Raw genomic sequence first — 6446 nt, 5'->3', positions numbered from 1 at the left:
TGTGCGTGATAGAAGCCAGGACAACCTCGCCCAGATAACCATGAAAACAAAGGCGAAAGACAAGATAAGTGCTTTAAGAGAGTAAAGGTCGTTCTGTCGGAGAAAGTTCCAAACCTACGGCAGACCCTCGACTCTTTGTACCCTACTTCAAATCTGTCTTTAGACAAAATCAAACCAAACCAAAGCAAACCCCCTCCCCGCCCAAGAAAAAACCACCCATCATCTTCATATTATACTCAACAGCTTGCCTAATCCCATTAAAGGATTAGCAACTATACGGCACTTTCCCTAAAAGACCCCAGGTTCAAAACGACGCAACGGCTCGGAGACCTCTCCCGACGGCCCGGATTCTAGGTGGGCTAGGAGTTTCTACAGAAGGGACACTTCGCGACTCCAGATTTATATTCTGTCTGGGCATTAACTGCAATTTTACGTGTTCCTTTTCTTCCTTTCAAAGAAAATACAAAGCAAAATAACAGTGTAGGAAATTGTACCCCCAAATCAAGAGGCAAACTCATTTTGGAAATGATGGGCAGTTCGTATTTTCACGAACCTCTTCCCCGGCAGAGCATCAACACCTCCCCCACCCCCCCTACCCCATCTGGTCAGCTTCTCTCCGCCCCCCAGTTGTTGTCGAAGTCTGGGGGTTGGGGCTGGACCCCCTGATTGCGTAAGAGCGAAAAGCGAAGGCGCAATCTGGAGGCTGGAAGACTCAGAGCGCACGGAGTTCGAGGGAAACTCTTATTTTGAAGAGGCCAAGGGGAGGGGGGGCTTCATTTCCTGACAGCTATTTACTTAGAGCAAATGATTAGTTTTAGAAGGATGGACTATAACATTGAATCAATTACAAAACGCGGTTTTTGAGCCCATTACAGTTGGAGCTAGAGGGAGAGAAACAGAGGCGGGGACTACAGGAGAGGGCTGCAGGCCGTGGACACACTTTTTCCTCCTCATGTAGGATTTTCATTGCGAATTGACATTGGAGGAGAAGGTAAGGGAGGAGAAAAAGGATTTTTGTTTCTAAAAGAAATCCCCTAATCAGACTCTTTGGGCTAGAAGTGAAGTAACTTCAAACTTTGGGCGATGAAAAAAAAAATTGGAGTCAAATTCTAGTTGTATGTCCAGAGAGTAATTTATTTTGAATAAACTTCACTTGGAGGGAAGATAACCATAGAGTTCGAAAGTCTAGGGGTTTAAAAAAACACATTTTCCAGACCTATTTTTAAAAGCAGTATTTTTCTAACAACTCTATGGCCTTCCAAAGAAATTGTTGAGGCTTACATTTTTGAGGTTTCTTTTGGGGGTTGGGGGTGATATTCCTGTATACTGGGACGAGCACCAAGCAGTGCTGAGAGTGGGGGCAGAGGTGTTTGCCCTCTTCTTGGCATGGAGTCCTGGAAGGCTACAGGTTTTTAATGAGTATTTTCATTCCTCGCCCGCGGTTTGGCGGGTCAGCACTGTAGCCGGCGGTGTGGAGCGCGGCTGGTGGACCGAGGGAGGTGGGGAGAGACGAGCGCGGAGTGGGGAGCGGAAGGGTTTGAGGGGAGGGGAGGCGTGAAGGGCTCGGCTGGAGAGGGCCGGACTTGGGGTGCCCACCGGGCGCACATGGCGCCGACCCAGGGCGCGTAATTACTGGACGGTGCTGCGCCCGGTAAGGGCCAGACTCAGTACAACCGTGGCGGCTGCGAGACGAGCGGAGGGGGCGCCGATTTGGGCGAGGGTTTGGGGATCAGTGGTTTGCAGGATCAGTGAAGTGCGAGGGAGAGGGGGCGCCAGCCCCGCAGCGCGCTCGGGTTGCGCGCTGTAGCGCGGGGGCGACGGCGGCGCGGGCTGGCGGGCAGGCAGGCGGTCTATGGAGTAATGACAAACACATTTGGCCCCGAGTGAAGAAGTCGTCGTCGCCTCGCATTCCAGCAACTGGGATTTGAGGAATTTCGAACTGCGCTCCAAAGGGCCCTCATTGTGAGCGGTGGTCTCCACCCCCAGCAATCTTTGCGCACCCCCTTCCTCGGTGGAACCGTTTTTGCCAAGCCCGGAGGTCTGCTGCTACCCAGTCCCGGCCGCAGGAAGGAAAGAAGGAAGGTCGCCAAAAAAAAGTGGAGAACTTCTTGTGGGGGAAGTTAGGGACAACTCGGAACGGAGAAACTTGGTTCCCAGGTAAGACGATGCGAGGCGAACCGCCCTCACTGCTTGCCTCGGGGTACCCGTGCCCATTTCTGCACGGGGGTGCGGGGCACTCGCCGCCTGCACTGGCCCAGCGCTGCTTCACCCTTTCCAGTGTCCCCGCATCTGTTTCACTCCCTGTGCCAGCCTCTGTTCGCCCCGGAGCGGTCTCCTCGCGCCCCACCTTCTTCCATCGTCTATCCCCATGGAAATAGGCTTTTATACATGAGATTAACTTCTCCAGACAGCGCCAAGGGAGCGGGCAGCTTCCCCTTGGCTCGAAACAACTGGGATCAGCGGTTCAGTTCGGAAAGGGTCTCTGTCAGCTCAGAGCGAGAGGGAGTGTGGCTCGACCGCTGCCTAAAGGGACCAGGAACCTCGGCCTCCTGGCCAGGTGTGAAGTAGCCTGGCCGAGCGTCTCAGTCTTGTCTCTCCCGCAGCCAAGAGCGTCCTCTCCACACTTTGCTTCCCCCAGCCCTGCTAGGACCCCAAGGACGTGCAGAGAGAGTGCTTAGAAGAACTTGCCACTTAACTCTATCTCCAAGGGTGAGAGACAAACGGAGGCTAGAGAGGGAGCGCGAATGACCCTTATTAGGTCCGGACTGCCCCGGGCCCGGCCCGGCCGCCTAGAAAAGCCCCGGGCTGCGCTGTGTGGGAAATGGCTTTTTGGCTCCTCAACCGAATTGCTCAACGTTTTGGACCGACTCGCCTCCGCACTGTCGCTCTCGAACAGAACTAGGCAGCTTTTTAGAGCGGGGAGAGACATCCGGGACAAACGGGGCGCGACAATCAGCCGCTCAGCTCACCGGACTAACACCCCAGAGACCGGCGAGCCTGGGGACCCCTGGAGGGGAGGAAGGGGCGCCCCCGGACGTGCGCACCTCATTCGGTGACGCGCTGGCTCTGGTTCTAACATTCCCTCCCACCCCAAGCCCCACCTCCCTCTGACCCACCCGGGCCCTGGTGCTGCTGCTGCTTTGCTCTTTTCCTTCTCTTTTTTTCTTTCTCTCTTGGTTTTCTCCTCTCCACAATCCTCTCGGTAAAGGGGGCCCTTCCTCCACTCCCCGACAGGCTCACTGACACCCTTGTGAGTCCCTGCTTCGGGCTCTTGGACAGTCTTGCTTTGGGTTTGACCCAAGTGTAGCTGGACTCCAAAGCGACGGGTGGTGACGGGTGGTGGCGGGTGGGAGACAGACGAGGTGGGAGAAGGCACCGGGAAGCGCCAATCTTTAGACCGAGAGGGGCTCGAAGCGGAGCCCCGGCTGCCGGCCCCAGGTCCGCTTTCCTCCCGGGGCGCGGACTCGGGAGGGGTGTAGGGGGAGGGGCATGGGGCCAGGCTTTCCAGCTGCAAACGCGTCTGGCGCCGAGGCGGGCCGGTTTTGTGCCTCCTGGGGACCGGCCGTGGGCGGCGCGCAGTGCCGGGACGCGTCCTGGGGACGTGGTGGCCGGCGCCTTCCTGCAGACCCCGGTGGGTGGGACTCCCTCTGGCCTCCAGGGAGCTGCGACTGTTACATGTTGGTGGAGAAGTGGCAATTCTGGGAGGAATGCTAAAAGCCTGCTTAGTGGCCGAAAGGTGCGGCTCTCAATCTCCCTGGCCTCTAGCCTAATGGGGTCCGCGCGCAGCATCAGCCGTCGGGGTACGAGGGGAGAGGAGAAAGGTCTTGCCATCTTGCCTTCCGCGCGGGATGCAGAGCTGGGGCAGATTGCTTTTCCCCACAGTGCTCGAGGGCTCTGCTGGTGCCTGTATTTTGCTGAAATGGATCGATGGCATTTTCGTTTTGTTTTGAGCTGAACAGTGAGCCAGGGATCCGTTGGAAATGTAGATTGTAAGGGATAGAGAATCTCGGAATTCCCCAGCTATTGTAGTCTACCCCTTCCCCGCGAAAGAGGAGCGAGAGGCGCAGGCGGAGCGTGTGTGCACTGGGCAACCCGGGCAAAGCGAGCGTCGGGCGAGGGGGAGGCAGTGGGGGAGCCTGGGTTCTCTAAAGCGGAGGGAGCGCAGCCTCAGCTCCAAGCAGCCTTCTCCACGCAGCTGTTCGCAGCCGTAGCGCTTTCAGGCCCATAGGAGGCGCTGGCGTGCGACTGTAATCCTAAACCCCTCGGTCCTTCTCCCTCCACCCCGTCCGGCCCCCGTCTCAGGTCTCAGTCGAAAACAATGCAAACGCCGAGCGTCGAGTCTAGGGCGCAGCGGCCGCCGCAGCTCTAAGCTAGGAGTGCGGCGGATGCAGACGCTAAACCCGGGAGCGGGCGGTCGTTGTCCCCAACCTCAGGGTGACTGAGCGGCCGAGGGCGTGGACCGCAGCCAGCTCGGGGTTTGTGGGGGCGTGGCGGGGCCGGACCGTGCCAGCGCAGATCCTCCCCTGCGAAGGTGGGCGAGCCGCGGTCCCCGCTGCGCTGTCGGGACCCGGAGCGGGAGCGACCGGCGGGAGCGAGGAGCGAGCCGGGTAAGATTCGCGCGGCTGCCGCGCCCTCTAGCGGGTGTCCGGCGCGCAGTCCGGCTCTCAGCCAGCCTCGGGAAGTCGGCGCCGCTGCCGGGTCGCGGCGCAGCGCTGGGACCCGAGACTCAACTAACTTCGGTCACCTTGCCCTTTCCTGGAGCCTCAAAGTGACGCCTTGCAGGCACTTTGTCTGCCCTGGAGGCTCTGGGTGTGCGAGAGGGGCCGAGGTTCCTGGGTTTGGGGATAAGGGTGGGGGTGTCATAATAGTGAAATGTGGGCCAAGCGGAGGATATAGGGTCCTGGGCACTCCTTTAGGGGGAGGGGGCGACTTTTGTTTTCTGGCCCTTCGAAAGTCCTCCTGCCGCGCAGGCAGCCTGTTGCTGTTTGTTTGTTTTACGACCCCGCGTTATTGTGCAACGGGTACAGTCGTTTCCAATCAGCCCGCGATTCCCAGGCTGCGTGGCCGTCGCGGCCCCCCACCCTCGGGGTTTACGAGGGGGGTGACAGTGGCTTAGGAACAGGCCCAGCAGCGCGCGCCCGGCCGCGGCGTCGGGGACCCCACCTAGCTCGGCCCAGGTGGTCTGTCTCCCCCGAACGGGTGGAGACTGCGAGGTGGGGAGAACATTGGCTAAACAAAACCCTGAACCACTCGAGCTACTCCCGAGTAGCTTTTCCTGCTGGAGCTTTCAAACCTTTGCGACCTGGAATGGCAGCGCCATTTTCCTGGCTCCCGAAGCTCAGTCGCCCCGGCCGACCCGCGGGCAGGGATGATGCTGACGGTGCTGGTGATGATGTCTGGCGAATTCTCTTGGGGCCCAGCGGAACGTTAAGCCTTTTCACCGGCAATTGCCCCGCTTCTGTTCTACGGGCTTTGAACAGAGGGCACCACGAAACCTAAACGTGCAACCTAATAAACTAGGAGATTGGAAGATTTGGGATATGTTAACACAGAACTTGTAGCAGCATCTATGTCCCCGCGGACCCCGAGGACTGCCTGTCTCTTGGACCAATACTGCCACCTGCTGGTTTTATATGAGAACTGCAACGATCTTTTGCTGGCATGGGCTTCGCGGAGATTTGAAGCAAGTCGTGGCATCAGCAAGATGCGTTTTTCGGTCCGGCAGGACCAAGTTTTCGTTCTCTGTGAAGCTGCAAGAATCACTGAACTGACAACCCTTATTTTATGGACTTTGGGGGTAGTCTTTCGCCGTAGTTGTTAATCCTTTGTATTTACTTAATGAGCAAAGTGTTGGCCCACCACATGGGGTTATCAGAGCAGACCTTCCAAGAAGATAGGCCAGTTTTTGCGTTTCCTTTTACAGTGAAGCCCTAGTGTTGGGGATTTGGTGAGCCTCGAGTGTACTACAAAGTGCTGCACCTAAGGTTGTCCCATTGAGTGTCACACCAGTTTGGTGACAATCAACAGGAAGTGACATTTTAGTCTCTCCGGGTTAAATATCTGGTACAGGGGAGCAGAAAAGTTTATGAGCTCAGACTGTCCCAGAAAATGTTCCCATGTAGAAATACTGCAGCTCCCACCCAGCACTGGAATGTCTAATGGAACTCAAGAAGATAAAAACAAGAAAACAGGTTCTGGTGAAGTGCAGATCCCAGTAAACACTCTCTCACTCAAGTTGCCACCAGGGTGAACCAGCATTTGGACTGCCTGGACTGAAGTCACAACAAGAACGTTTGTCACAGGGAAGGAAAACAACACATGTAATTTTCACAGTTAGAATTAACTAGGGAGAGCTGAAATTAACTGAACCTCGGAAATCTGAATCTTGAAGTCGTCAGTGGCTTTTGGGACTGTGAGAGAGTCTTCAGTGGCCTCTAATCATGCCA

At 56.7% G+C, this 6446-nt stretch overlaps 1 protein-coding gene across 5 annotated transcripts in view; it reads left to right on the top strand.

Moving 5' to 3' along the window:
- The first annotated feature begins 664 nt into the window (after positions 1-664).
- PDGFRA (platelet derived growth factor receptor alpha) overlaps positions 665-6446 on the top strand; it is a 48913-nt gene continuing 43131 nt past the window's right edge. Inside the window, exons 1-2 of one of the 5 annotated variants that reach the window (XM_081509408.1) lie at positions 699-991; positions 1890-2157. The gene's annotated coding sequence lies outside the window, so the exon portion shown is untranslated. Of the gene's footprint in view, positions 992-1889; positions 2158-3555; positions 4608-6446 lie in introns of those variants that run through there. The other 4 variants (XM_081509500.1, XM_081509326.1, XM_081509138.1 and 1 more) reach the window with 4 other exon arrangements.

Source organism: Giraffa tippelskirchi, chromosome 1 (assembly GCF_054371585.1).
Source record: "Giraffa tippelskirchi isolate mGirTip1 chromosome 1, T2T-mGirTip1v1.2.pri, whole genome shotgun sequence".
Taxonomy (NCBI): Eukaryota; Metazoa; Chordata; class Mammalia; order Artiodactyla; family Giraffidae; genus Giraffa; species Giraffa tippelskirchi.
This window is presented reverse-complemented; position numbering and strand designations above follow the sequence as displayed.